General features: G+C 47.8%; 1 protein-coding gene across 6 annotated transcripts in view; it reads right to left on the bottom strand.

Moving 5' to 3' along the window:
* Window positions 1–14442, bottom strand: part of DCAF1 (DDB1 and CUL4 associated factor 1) — a 79734-nt gene extending 65292 nt beyond the window's left edge. For 2 of the 6 annotated variants that reach the window (XR_009553236.1, XM_060204585.1), the window contains exon 1: window positions 2328–2584. The gene's annotated coding sequence lies outside the window, so the exon portion shown is untranslated. Of the gene's footprint in view, window positions 1–2327; window positions 2587–14386 lie in introns of those variants that run through there. The other 4 variants (XM_060204586.1, XM_060204588.1, XM_060204584.1 and 1 more) reach the window with 4 other exon arrangements.
* Between the last annotated feature and the right edge of the window lie 324 nt (window positions 14443–14766).

The following is a 14766-nucleotide window of genomic DNA, read 5'->3' as shown; positions in this document are numbered from 1 at the left end:
TTGTTTGTTTTGTTTTTGGTTGTTTTTTTTTTCCACCAGAACACTAATCAGCTCTGGCTTATGGTGGTGCGGGGGATTGAACCTGAGACTTTGGAGCCTCAGGCATGAGAGTTTCTTTGCAGAACAATGATACTATCTAGCCTCTGCCCTGATCATCTCCTTTGCAGAAATAACAGAAACAGGTAATAAACCAACTTCGATCACTTCAAACATGTAGGTCATTCTAGCAGGTTTCCCCTCTATTTAAAGTTCAACAGTGGCACACAAGCAGAGCAGAAAAGCTGCTCCGCACTCACCCAAGACACTGTGAGCGGGACCACTGTGAGCTCCTTAACATTCAAATATACATTACCACTCAAACGTGGCTTAAAAATAATCCGCCCTCAAAAAAAAAGAAAGAAAAGAAAAAAGGGCAGGGGTAGATAGCATGATGGTTATGCATCATGAGAGTCTCTACTCTGATGCCTGAGGTTCCAAAGTCCCAGGTTCAATCACCAGCACCATCATAAGCAAGAGCTGAGCAGTGCTCTGGTAACAAATAATAATAATAATAATTATTATAATAATAATCCCCAAAGTGGTCCGGGAGGTGGACTCTCAAGCATGGGGTCCTGAGTTCAATCCTGGGCAGCACACGTGCCAGAGTGATGTCTGGTTCTTTCTCTCTCTCCTATCTTTCTCATGAATAAATAAATTCTTTAAAAAAAGTAATTAAAGAGGGGGTCGGGCGGTGGCGCAGTGGGTTAAGCGCCATGTGGCGCAAAGCGCAGGGACCGGCGTAAGGATCCCGGTTCGAGCCCCCGGCTCCCCACCTGCAGGGGAGTCGCTTCACAGGCGATGAAGCAGGTCTGCAGGTGTCTGTCTTTCTCTCCCCTCTCTGTCTTCCCCTCCCCTCTCCATTTCTCTCTGTCCTATCCAACAACGAATTGCGTCAACAAGGGCAATAATAATAACCACAACGAAGCTACAACAAGGGCAACAAAAGGGGGGGGGGGGGGGGAAGGCCTCCAGGAGCGGTGGATTCATGGTGCAGGCACCGAGCCCAGCAATAACCCTGGAGGAGGGAAAAAAAAAAAAAGTAATTAAAGAATCCCCCCAAACCTTGACAGCATAAAGTAAAAAAAAGCACCAAACCGAACTCCTAAAGAGAGTAAACGAACAAACTTAGGGGCCAGGTGGTGGCGCACCTGGTTGAGCGCACATGTTACAACGAGCAAGGATCCGGGTTCGAGCCCCTGGTCCCCGGACCTGCAGCAGGAATGCTTCGCGAGTGGTGAAGCAGGGCTGCTGGTCTCCCTCTCTTATTCCTGGCTGTCTATCCAAGAAATAGAGATAACTTAAAAAATAAACATACAAACTTATATAAACCTGAAAACTCTAGGAAACCGATAAAGTACACGGCAATGCAGGTCGCCAATCAACCTCTGGTTCTGAGCTCTAAGCAGGGTGTCTGGAAGATGCTGCTAAAAAAAAAAAAAAAATCAATCGATCGACGGTGCAGCCTACGTGAAAAGCCGGAATAAGGAGGACCTGGGGTCGACGCGACGTGGACCGGACTGACAACTGTATACGCCCCAAAACTACTTTAAAAGATAAAGAAAGAACATGAAACCCGAGTCCTCGCAGGCAGTAAGAGGAGAAATAAAAAGCGGGAGCTGAGCAAGCGCCTGACACCCCATACCAGCTCCCCCCCCAACCTCGGCGGGTACCGGCGGCCCCTCCCTCCCCCCTCCCCTCCCCCGGTGGGCGGGGCGCCCGCAAGCCCCGCCCCTCGGCCCGCCCGCAAGCCCCGCCCCCTCGGCCCGCCCGGAGCCGGCGAGCGCAGGGGGAGGCGGCACGAGGCCGCAGGGGGAGAGCCCGCCCAGGTGACTGGAGCTAGAGGCGGAGACAGGCTGCGCAAAGGGGGCCGCCGACCCGCCGCGGGGCAGGGAGCCCCCTCCCCGGCCCTCGCGGAAGGGACACTGGGAGGAGAGAGGTGACGAGCGCAGTGACAGACACTTCCTCCTCCAGGTAGGGGTGGGGACAGCCCTGCCCCCCGCTCCGGGCGGAAGAGTTACTCTCGGGAAGCTTCCTCGCAGGACTGGGGTGGGGGGGAGGGGGAACGCGCAGGCCCCGCCCCCAAGTCGGGAATCCGGACGAGAAAAAGTCGTGTCCGGCTCCCGGCACAGCCTCCCCGGCGGCCCGGCCCGCCCCCTGCCCGCCCGCGGCCCAGGCAGGTGTCGCCCCTCCCCCAGCCCGGCGCCCACTCTCCCGCCCGCCCGGCGTGCGCCTCTCTCTCTTCGCGCCCTTCCCGGAGAGCCGTCTGCCTCCTTTTCCCCCCCACTCACCTTTCCGAGCGGCTCGGCCGCTCCCCCCTGACCCCGCCAGCGGCCACAATTCACACACACACACACTGCCTCAGGTCCCGCACTCTTCTCCCTCTCACACACAGCGCGACCACGGCACCAGAGCGGCCCACATATTATGCGTCACTCGCGTGCTACGTGCCGCGCGCGCGCGCACGCGCGCGCGCGCGACCCAAGTTGGCGCGAGGAGAACGGGCCGAGGCCCGAGAAGAACGCCTGCGCGAGCTGCAGACTCCCGATCAAGCCGCGGAGCCACTTGGGAAATGAAGTTCGGCTACAAGGGGTGGGGCCTACCAAAGTCTTGATTGACGTTTGGGTCCTTCGTCCCGTGTGCGAAGACTTCTGGGATTTGTAGTTTTTTGTTAAGAGCGCACTGCGGTGGACACGTTGCTTCGGAAGTGGAAGCAAACATTTAGGGACCCTGTTCTCGCAAACCAAGACTGTAATTGCCTGATACCATCTCAGACACAGTGTGACAGCAGAATAACTTTCTTTGCTTCTTCCACTTGCCCCATTAAACCTAGAACGTATCGTAATTTAAAGGAACTATTTTCCAGAGGCGTCTCAAAAATCAAAACTTACTATGCCACAGGCATTGGTCTGTCCTTTTTCTTTCTTTTTTTTCACTCATTTTTTTAAAAGATTCATTTATTTATTTATGAGAAAGATAGGAAGAGAGAGAGAGAAAGAACTAGACACCACTCTGGTACATGTGCTGCCGGGGGTTGAACTCAGGACCTCATGCTTAAGAGTCCGATGTTTTATCCACTCCGCCACCTCCGGACCACTTCACTAATTTTTTTTTTTTTTTTTTTTAGAAAGATAGGAGAGAAAAAGAACAAGACATTACTCTGGTACATGTGCTGCCAGGGATTGAACTCAGGACCTCACGCTTGAGAGCCCAATGCTCTATCCACAGTGCCACCTCTTAGACCGCTTCACTAATTCTTTTTATTGCCACCAGGGTTAACCGTTGGAGCTCAGTGCCAGCACTACAAAGAATCCATTGCTTCCAACTTTTTTACCCCCTATTACACTTGATGGGACAGAGAAATTGAAAGGAGATGGAGAGACGGAGTGGAAGAGAGAAAGACACCTACAGACCTGCCTCACCACTAGTGAAGTGCGCCCCTCCAGGTAAAGAGTGGAAACCCGAACCCTGGATTTTCTTTATCTTTCTGTTCAGTAATTAGCCTGTAGGATTAATGTTTATCTTGATATATAGATATATATATATATATTATCTATATTTATTGGATAGAGAGGGAAGGGGGTGACAGAGAGGGAAGGAGAGAGAGGGACACATACAACACTGCTTCACCACTCACAAAGGTGGGGCCTGGGGTCTGGAACCCAGGTCGTTATGCATTGTAACATGTGCGCTCAACCAAGTGTGCCACCACCCACCCCTGGTCATTATATTTGTGTTAGAGAAAAGAAAATCAAGTCATATGTTGAGGCAGGACGACCTCAGAGGTCACCTAATTCAATTTTTTCATTTCACAGCTGAGAGGAAACTTAGGCCCAGGGAGAATAAGCGACTTGCCTAATATCACCCGCCAATTAGCAACAGAACCTGAAAGGCTTTTCTTTTTTTTTTCTTTTTAGGCAGCTTGGGGTATGCGAGAGAGTTGACCCAGGGCCTTAGGCAAGTGCAATACCACCACTGAGTACTCACCCAACCTGTTTTTTCATTACCAGCTGGCGTTTCCCTACTCGGGACAACTTTCTCAGAGGGAAAGAGATGCCACAAAAGGAAATGTCGCTCAGTGTTGTGATACTCCCAAGTGGCATACTAGGGGCACCAACCTGTGTGGTGGGTATGGCGAAGCAGGCACCCTCCCACTTGAGCTTCCTCACCAATCCATTTCTTTCTTCCTTTCTCTCCTCCTCCCCCTCCTTCTTTTTCTTCTCATCTCCCTCCTCCTTCCTTTTTCCTTCTTCTTTCTTTAACCAGAGCACCGCTCAGCTCTGATTTATGGTGGTACCAAGGACTGAACCTGGGTCCTCAGAGCCTCAAACATGTAAGTATTTTTAAGGGGGTCAGGCATTAGCGCAGCAGGTTAAGTGCACGCGGCGCAAAGCACAAGGACCGGTGTAAAGATCCTGGTTGAGCCCCCGGCTCCCCACCTGCAGGGGAGTCACTTCACAGGCGGTGAAGCAGGTCTGCAGGTGTCTGTCTTTCTCTCCCGCTCTCTGTCTTCCCCTCCTCTCTCCATTTCTCTCTGTCCTATCCAACAACAAATGACATCAACAACAACAATAATAACCACAACAAGGCTACAACAACAAGGGCAACAAAAGGGGGGACAAAATGGCCTCCAGGAGCAGTGGATTCATGGTGCAGGCACTGAGCCCCAGCAATAACCCTGGAGGCAAAAAAAAAAGTATTTTTATATACTTATTTACTAGGGTATTTGGGGAAAGAATTTATGTATTAATTAACGAGAGGGATGGGAGGAGAGCAAGGAGAAGCAGGCATCATGGTAGTACATGAGCTGGTGGGGACTGATCAAATGCAGGACCTCATGCCTGAGAGTTCAGTGCTGTTCCACTGTGCCACCTCCCAGACCACTTATTAGTATATTAGTGAGGTGAAGAGAGGGGAAGGAGGGTGGTGGCACTCCTGGCTGAGCGCCTGTGTTACAACTCATAAGGACCCGGGTTCTAGCACCCTGTCCCTACCTGTAGTGGGAAAACTTTGTGAGTGGTGAAGCAGTGTTGCAGCATTCTCTCTGTCTCTCTCCCTCTCTATCACCAACTTCCCTCTCAATTTCTGTCTCTATCCAATAAATAAATATAGTAAAATAAATAAATAAATAAAAACAGGAGGGGGAGGGAAGGGAGGAATCCAGAGCATCACTTTGGCACAGGAGATGCCAGGGATTGAACTTGGGCCCTCATGCTTGAGAGTCCAGTGCCCAAGCCATTGCTCCACCTCCGAGGCCATGACAGGAAAGTCTCGCATAAGCACTATGATATCTCTCTGGTCCCCTAGTCTTTTTATTTCTTTTGAAAGAGGAGAGAATGGGGACACCCCAAGACCAATCCCCCTCCCACGGAGCTCCTCCAGTACCGGCCTCATGCGCAGTAAGGAATGTACTCTACCAGCTGAGTTATCTCCTGGACTGCAGAACAACTCCTGACTCGGACTCTGACTCAGGGGTCTAGTCTGGGGGACATAAGAGAGAAATGTGACCACAGGTCTATATCATCTCTCCTTGGCAAGCCCCCGCTCAGCCCTCAGCTCTCTGGGGTATGGAAAATTTCTGTGGAATCCTCACAACCAACACTTTCAAGTTAAAAACAAGTGAGTTGGGCGGTAGTCCAGCGGGTTAAGTGCAGGTGGCACAAATCACAAGGACTGGCTTGAGGATCTCGGTTTGAGCCCCCGGTTCCCTACCTGCAGGGGAGTCCCTTTCACAGGCAGTGAAGCAGGTCTGCAGGTGTCTGTCTTTCTCTCCCTCTCTCTGTCTTCCCCCTTCTCTCTCCATTTCTCTCTTTCCTATCCAACAACAAAGACATCAGTAACAATAATAATAATAACTACAACAATAAAACAAAGGCAACAAAAGGAAATGAATATTAAAATTTTTTAAATAAAAAAGCAAATAAAGATAATTTTTTAAAAATAAAACAAAGGCAGACCAAACAACAAAACCTTCGATAGCACCCTTCTGTCCATGATCTGACCTACAGGTGGTAACTTCCCAAAGGGCTCAGGTCCTAGAAGGCAGAAATACCTCGCGCTCACTCACCCGCTCCTGGCACAGCCCCAGGCTGCCACTAGATGGCACTGCTCCTCTTCAGAAACCCAGCTGGAGCCCCGCCGGAATTGTACAGGACTTGTCCGGAAGCAACTTCATCTAGAATCTCTGTTCTGTAGTGCCAGCAGCTGCCCCGGCCCCTGCAGACATACACATGCACACACAGCCATACAACTACGCTGGTACTCCCAGTCTCGAGAACGCAGAAGGCACAGGACCCAGGCTTTAGGGCCGTATGCGCACTTCAAGCCTGCTCACCGACACATTTCACAGGACAGACACACAAGCCAGATCCACATACGTGCCCAACAATGCCTTGACTCCAGTCCTCGCCGTCAACACTTTCACATGGAAGTATGTGGACGTACAAAGCCACTGGTAGGAAGTCGGGCGGTGGCGCAGCGGGTTAAGCTCACGTGGCGCAAAGTGCAAGGACCGGTGTAAGGATCCTGGTTCCAGCCCCCCCGGCTCCCCACCTGCAGGGGAGTCGCACCACAAGTGGTGAAGCAGGTCTGCAGGTGTCCATCTTTCTCTCCCCCCCTCTGTCTACCCTTCCTCTCTCCATTTCTCTCTGTCCTATCTAACAACGACATCAATAACTATAACAACAATAAAAGGACAAGGGCAACAAAAGGGAAAATAAATTAATTAATTAAGAAAAAAAAAGCCACTGGTAAGCCAGGCCCACACAAGCATCTTGGTCTAGCACATGGCTCCATGAATCAGAGAGAAGGAATTTTTTGGCCTTTTTGAAAGAGCACCTCTGGACTCTGTCCACACCTGCCCTCCTGTGCCTACCCACCTGTGGTAAGCCTCGGAAAGTAGCCACCATGGTAGAGAAAGAATGAGAGCAACCCAGCCTGGCTCCAGGATCATGAACTAGATAGACATTTTTTTTGTTCTTTTCTTTGTTACCAGAGTACTGCTCAACTCTGGCTTATGGTGGTGTAGGGGATTGAACCTGAGACTTCAAAGTCTCAGGCATGAGAGTCTCATTGCATAACCATTATACTATCTACCCATGCCCCTACATAGGCATTTTTTCCATCCAGGGTCATCGCTGGGGCTCGGTGTCTGCACTATGAATCCACTGCTCCTGGCAGCTATTTTTTTTCCATTTGACTGGCTAGGACAGAGAGAATTTGAGAGAGAAAGGGGAAAAGAGGGGAGAGAAAGATAGACACCTGCAAACCTGCTTCACCGCTCATGAACTGTTCCCCTGCAGGTGGGGAGCTGGAGGCTCAAACCCAGATCCTTGCACGGATCCTTGCGCTTAATGCTACCTGCACTTAGCTGGCTGCACCAAAGCCCGGCTCCCCCTACATAGACTGGGTAGGATCTTTTATAGCCCCCACTTGCTGGGGTACAAAAGTCAAAAGCATCAGGCTGGCAAAATAGCTCACTTGGATAATGTGGTATTCTGTCGTGTTCACAACCCAAGTTCGAGGCCAGCCCCCACCACACTGTTGTTTACCAGAGCACTGCTCAGCTCTGGCTTATGGTGCTGTAGGGGACTGAACCTGGAATCTGGAAGCCTCAGGTGGAAGAGTCTATTTTTGATGCTATGATCTCTTTATCTATCTAATATATCTACTGCTTATTAATAAAAAAAAAATCGCTAAGTCTTCTTGGCCTCAAGTTCCTCCTCCTGCTCCTCTTCCTCCCCTGACTACCTTTTCAGCCTTCCATTACCCCTTCTTTCCCACTCCCTTCTTGAGGCTCATCTGACTTGAGCAGCCTACTCCCACCCTGTACCTCCTCTTGCAACTCCCTGGAGCCAGGAGGTAAGGCCAGCTGCCCCACAGCCACTCCCACTCCGATGCTGACTGAACAAGACTGCTACTGTGAAACTTCCAGAAGTCTCAGGAGCCACCAAAAAGAGGTTTTTGACTGCCAGGCTGGGGAAACGAGGGAATTTCAATAATTTTCTCAGTGTCTTCCCCTTGCCTAAGAGTCCCTTTGATGACCCTGGGTCCATACTCCCGGAGGGATAAAGAACAGGAAAGCTTCCAGTGAAAAAGATGGGATGCGGAACTCTGGTGGTGGGAATTGAGTGGAATTGTACCCCTCTTATCCTATGGTCTTGTTGATCATTATTAAATCAATTTAAAAATAGTCCCTTTGGCTCCCTGCCACCCCTCCCTTTCTTGGGAGTGAATACTGTCAGTCCCAAGAAATATGCAATGTCACTAGCCTACACTTCTTTTTTTTTTTTTTTTTAAAGAATTTATTATTATTAACCCTAGGCATCACACTCCCAGATCTCAATCTGTATTATAGGGCCACTGTCATCAAAACTGCTTGGTACTGGAACATGAATAGACACACTGACCAGTGGAATAGAATTGAGAGCCCAGAAGTGAGCCCCCACACCTATGCACATCTAATCTTTGACAAAGGTGCCCAGACTATTAAATGGGAAAGCAGAGTCTCTTCAACAAATGGTGTTGGAAAAAATGGGTTGAAACATGCAGAAGAATGAAAATGAACCACTATATTTCACCAAATACAAAAGTAAATTCCAAGTGGATCTAGGACTTGGATGTTAGACCAGAAACTATCAGATACTTAGAGGAAAATATTGGCAAAACTCTTTTCTGCATAAATTTTAAAGACATCTTCAATGGAATGAATCCAATTACAAAGAAGACTAAGACAAGTATAAACCTATGGGATTACATCAAATTAAAAAGCTTCTGCACAGCTAAAGAAACTATTACCCAAACCAAAAGACCCCTCACAGAATGGGAGAAGATCTTTACATGCCATACGTCAGACAAGAGTTTAATAACCAACATATATAAAGAGCTTGCCAAACTCAACAACAAGACAACAAATAACCCCATCCAAAAATGGAGGGAGGACATGGACAGAATATTCACCATAGAAGAGATCCAAATGGCTGAAAAACACATGAAAAAATGCTCCAAGTCTGATTGTCAGAGGAATGCAAATAAAGACAACAATGAGATACCACTTCACTCCTGTGAGAATGTCATACATCAGAAAAGGTAACAGCAGCAAATGCTGGAGAGGGTGTGGGGTCAAAGGAACCCTCCTACACTGCTGGTGGGAATGTCAATTGGTTCAACCTCTGTGGAGAACAGTCTGGAGAACTCTCAGAAGGCTAGAAATGGACCTACCCTATGATCCTGCAATTCCTCTCCTGGGGATATATCCTAAGGAACCCAACACATCCATCCAAAAAAATCTGTGTATACATATGTTCTTGGCAGCACAATTTATAATAGCCAAAACGTGGAAGCAACCCAGGTGTCCAACAACAGATGAGTGGCTGAGCAAGTTGTGGTATATATATATATAACTCAGCTATAAAAAATGGTGACTCCACTGTTTTCAGCCGATCTTGGATGGACCTTGAAAAATTCATGTTAAGTGAAATAAGTCAGAAACAGAAGGATGACTATGGGATGATCTCACTTTCAGGCAGAAGTTGATAAACAAGATCAGAAAAGAAAACACAAGTAGAACCTGAACTGGAATTGGCATATTGCACCAAAGTATAAAAGACTCTGGGGTGGGTGGGTGGGAAGAATACAGATCCAAGAAGGATGACAGAGGACCTAGTGAGGGTTGTATTGTTATGTGGAAAACTGGGAAATGTCATGCATGTACAAACTATTGTATTGACTGTTGAATGTAAAACATTAATTACCCAATAAATAAATTTTTAAAAAGAGAGAGAAAATTTATGGTGCTGTGGTCTGCAAGATGGCGCAATGGAAAATTGGACTCTCAAGTACGAGGTCCCAAAGTTCAATCCCTGGCAGCACATATGCCATTCATTCTTTCTCTCTGTTCTCCTATCTCATTAATAAATAAATAAAATATTTAAAAAAAGAATTTATTAGTATTATTATTTTTAAATCTTTTTATTTATTTATTGTTAGAAATTGAGAGGGGTAGGGAGATAGAGAGGGAAAGAGACAGAGAGTGACACCTGCAGCCCTGCTTCACCACTCATGAAGCTTTCCCCTTGCAGGTGGGGACCAGGGGCTTGAACCTGGGTCCTTGTATACTGTAATGTGTGCACGTAACCAGGTGCACCACCACCTGGTCCCTATTATTTTTTTAAATATTTATTTATTGTGGCTTGGGATTTGGCGCAGTGGATAAAACAATAGATTCTCAACCATGAGGTCCTGAGTTCAATCGCTGGCAGCACATGTACCAGAGTGATGTCTGGTTCTTTCTCTCCTCCTTTCTCGTGAATAAATAAACAAATTCTTTAAAAATAAATAAATGTATACTTATTTATTTATTCCTTTTAGTTGCGCTTTTTTATTGTTGTTGGTTATTTGATGTCATTGTTGTTGGATAGGACAGAGAAATGGAAAGAGGAGAGGGAGATAGAGGGAGAGAAAGACAGACACCTGCAGACCTGCTTCACCGCTTGTGAAGCGACTCCTGTGCAGGTGAGGAGCCGGGGGCTCGAACTGGGATCCTTACGCCAGTCCTTGTGCTTTGCACCACCTGAGCTTAACCCATTGCACTACCACCCAACTCCCAGAATTTATTTATTTATTCATGAGAAAGATAGGAGAGAGAGAAATAACCAGACATCACTCTGGTACATGTGCTGCCAGGGATTAAACTATCTCTCTTTCCATATCTCTTCTCTCTCTCTCTCTCTTCTCTCTCCTCCTATGTCTCTTATCCTCTCAATTTCTCTCTCAAACCTAAATAAATATTTTAAAAAATGTAAAATTCACCAAAACATCTAGCTAAGCTCCCACTTGTCCAGCAATTGCAACAACTGCAGTCTCCAGAAGTCATTGAACACCTGCTGTTCCCAGCTGCACAACTACATTCAAGAGGTTTAAGTGAGAAATGAATCACGGTTAGCCCACCTAGCAGAGTGAACACTTTTCCGTGTGTGAGGACTCAGGTTACGGCCCTGGAGTTCGGTGGATAGCATTAAAGAGGGCTCGAAAGTCTGTTTTGCTGGTGGGGAGACAGCATAATGGTTACATAAGACTTTCATGCCAGAGGCACCAAGTCCCCAAATTCAAAACTAGGCACCTCCATAAACTGGATCCTAAGTGCTATGGTTAAAAAAGAAGAAAGTCAGGAGGTAGCGCAGTGGGTTAAGCGGCGCGAAGCACAAGGACCAGTGTAAGGATCCCGATTCAAACCCCCAGCTCCCCACCTGTAGGGGAGTTGCTTCATAGGCGGTGAAGCAGGTCTACAGGTGTCTGTCTCTCCCCCTCTCTGTCTTCTCCTCCTCTTTCCATTTCTCTCTGTCCTATCTAACAACGACGATATCAATAACAACAACAATAATAACTATAACAACAATAAAAGAAAAGACAACAAGGGCAACAAAAGGGAAAATAAATAAATATTTAAAAGTTTTAAAAAAAAGAGGAAGAAAGTTTTTTTGCATAACCATTACGGTCTCTCCCCCATTAGTCAGTCAGTCTAGCCTCTCTCTCTCTCTCTCTCTCTCTCTTTATCTGACATTTATTTGGGAGGGTAGCAGAAGAGAGGACCAGAGAGCCTCCCTGGCACATGGAAATACCAGGAATTGAACTATCCAGTGAGCCACTTCCTGGCTCACCACAGTCTCTATGTCTGAAAAAGTCTGTCCAGAGTGGTGAAGTCCCAGTGATGACGAAAGAGAGAGAGAAAATTAGACTGGGAAGTAGTGTAGCGGTTTCACATGCTAGATCAAATGTGCTGGGTTCATTCCCCAGCACAACATTAAAAAATCACCAGGACTGAAGAGATAGATTAATGATAAATCACAGGACTTGGAGCCTCAGGGGCTAGGCTGACTCTCCAGCATTTATATATGTCAAAGTTCAACAGTGCTCTTCTTTCTCTCATCATAAAATAAATTAATTAAATCTTGGGTGAGGGAATAGCATAATGGTTATACAAAAAGACTTTCATGTTAGCTCTCAGAAAAATAAGAAGAGGGAGAAAAGGAACCACAGTGCCTTCATTAAACACGAGGCTGCAGAGAGCCAAGTGGCTGTATACTTATCTGGAGCGCCTTTGTACATCTGCCACTTGTGTGGAGCCGGTGGCCCCACGTTGGGTGCCAGAATGCTGGTCTAGCTTCGCTGGAGAGAGAGACGAGGAACTCATGGCGGCGTGGTAATACAATTCTTTATTGATGCAGAGGTGCCAGAGTCGGGTGTGAGCACAGCGGGTTTAGGCCACGTGGAGCTAGCGAAATGGCCGCCTCCTGCTATGCATGCCAGCCCTTCTTTCTCTCCTGTGTCCTGATCTGGAGAAGACCTAGAGAAGGGCTGGCATGCGTAGTAGGAAGCGGCCATTTTGCTAGCTCCATGTGACTTAAACCCACTGTGCTCACACTCAACTCTGGAGTGTCTGCATCAATAAAGAATTGTATTACCACACCACCACGAGTTCCTCATCTCTCTCTCTGGTGAAGCTAGCCCAGCACTTTCATACCTGAGGCTCCAAACCCCCCTCCACTACCATAAGCCAGAGCTGAGCAGTGCTCTGGTTTAAGAAAAGAAAAAAAAAATTTAAGTAATCTTTACAATGAAACAGAGGCTTATGGGAGATAAGGAGAAGGCCCCCAGCCTCTTCTGTCTCAGATTCCTGGAACTGTAGTCCTTCCAAGGAGAGATAGTAGCACAGTCAGCACTGGAGAGAGATGCTCTTGGATTTTGACAATGCCTGTGTATAGCCACAGAGCTTTTTTATACTAGACTCAGGGATCTCTAGCCTGACCCTTTTGAAGATACTCTGGGTACTACTGGGCAGACTTTGATGAAGACTCACATCAGGGGCCAGGCAATGGTGCACTTGGTTATGTGCAGATTACCAAGTTCAAGGATGCAGGTTCAAGTCCCTGGTCACCACCTGCAGGGGGAAAGCTTCAGACACAGATGCAGTGAAGCAGTGCTGCAAGTGTCTCTCTCTTTTTCCTTTTTTTTTTTTTTTTGCCTCCAGGGTTATCACTGGGACTTGGTGCCTGCACTACAAACCCACTGCTCCTGGAAGCTATTTTTCCCCTTTTGTTGCCCTTGTTGTTTATTATTGTTGTTGTTGCTATCATTGTTGTTGGATAGGACAGAGAGAAATTGAGAAAGGAGGAGAAGACAGAGAGGGGGAGAGAAGACAGACACCTGTAGACCTGCTTCACTACTTGTGAAGTGACTCCATGCTGGTGGGGAGCCAGGGCTTGAACCGGAACCCTTGCTCCTTGCACTTTGCCACCATGTGCGCTTAACCAGCTGTGCTACCACCCAGCCCCACAAGTGTTTCTTTGTCTTTCTGTCTCACTTTTATACCCCTCCTTTCTCAATATTTCTTTGTCCTATCAAGTTAAATAGATAAAGATATTTTTTTAAATATCAAGTTTTCCACTCCATCAGTTTGTTGACTTTAAGAATGGCTTTTTTCTCCCATTTTTGTTCTTGCCATCAGGATCATCACTGGGCCTCCAGGCATGTGCAAGTCCACCATTCCCAGTAGTCATTTTCCATAGAAAAAGAGAAAGAAGGGGCTGGGAGGTAGCACAATAAGTTAAGTGTACATTGCACAAAGCGCAAGGACCGGCGCAAGGATCCCAGTATGAGCACCCGGTTCCCCACCTGCAGGGGGGTCGTTTCGCAAGCAGTGAAGCAAGTCTACAGGTGTCTATCTCTCTCTCTCTCTATCTCCCCTACTCAATTTCTCTCTGTCCTAGCCAATGAAATGGAAAAAATATGGCCTCTAGGAGCAGTGGATTTATAGTGCCGGCACCTAGCACCAGTGATAACCCTGGTGGCAGAGAGAGAGAGAGAGAGAGAGAGAGAGAAACAGTGAGATACAGAGAGAGACTCCTGAAGCCCCATTCCACTGATCATGAAACTTGTGTACCTCCTCATATTCCCCACGCCACAGGTGGGAAGCAGAGTCTTGAACCAGAATCCTCATGCATGCTAATGTGTGCACTCCATCTGGTAAGCCACCACTCACCACCCTCCTTTTTTTATATAGAGAAGTAGATAAGATGAGTGAGATGGAGAGAGATAGTGAGGGAGAGATACCACAACACTGCTCTGATGCCCTCCTGCCCACCACAGTTGCTCGGGTCTAGTGTCTAGTTCAGTGGTCAGAGACCCACCACCTGGAGTAATCATCTCCTGCTCCTTCCTAAACTTGACTTCACTGGACTTGGACATCTGGGAATCTGTGACATTTATAGCCAGCAGTGCCTGTCTAGGCTTGGGAGACAGTGTCACCAAGGGTGAGTGTTTGGAAGTGTGTGAAGTTATCCCGGGCTCTTACCATGGGGCAGCTGCTCTTCATTCCCTTAGAGGTGGGGAGGGGGCTCTCACTATGAAAAGTCACATGATGTTCTTGGAGGGAGACCCCATTGCCCAGCACCTGCTTCACCAGCCCCAGACTTGTCACAAAATAGTCTTTTGTGAAGTCACAAAGATGGATGTCTCTCCACAAAACCAGGGGCCAGGACAACCAGGCACTAGTGGGCATGGGTGGCAGGAAGGTTCAGAAGTAGCTGTTGGAGAGGGATTGGAGGTCTGGAGAGGCTCCCTGGCGTAACCCTTCAGTCTCAGGTTGGGAAGGGGCGGATGGTGTCAGAGGACCTAGGGTAGGGAGTGAGGACAGTTTCTCAAATCGTGTGGTTGCCATGAGGTCACTGAACT

This window comes from Erinaceus europaeus, chromosome 12, assembly GCF_950295315.1.
Source record: "Erinaceus europaeus chromosome 12, mEriEur2.1, whole genome shotgun sequence".
In the NCBI taxonomy this organism is placed as follows: domain Eukaryota; kingdom Metazoa; phylum Chordata; class Mammalia; order Eulipotyphla; family Erinaceidae; genus Erinaceus; species Erinaceus europaeus.
Note: the sequence above shows the minus strand (reverse complement) of the source record. Positions and strands in the feature narration are given on the sequence as shown.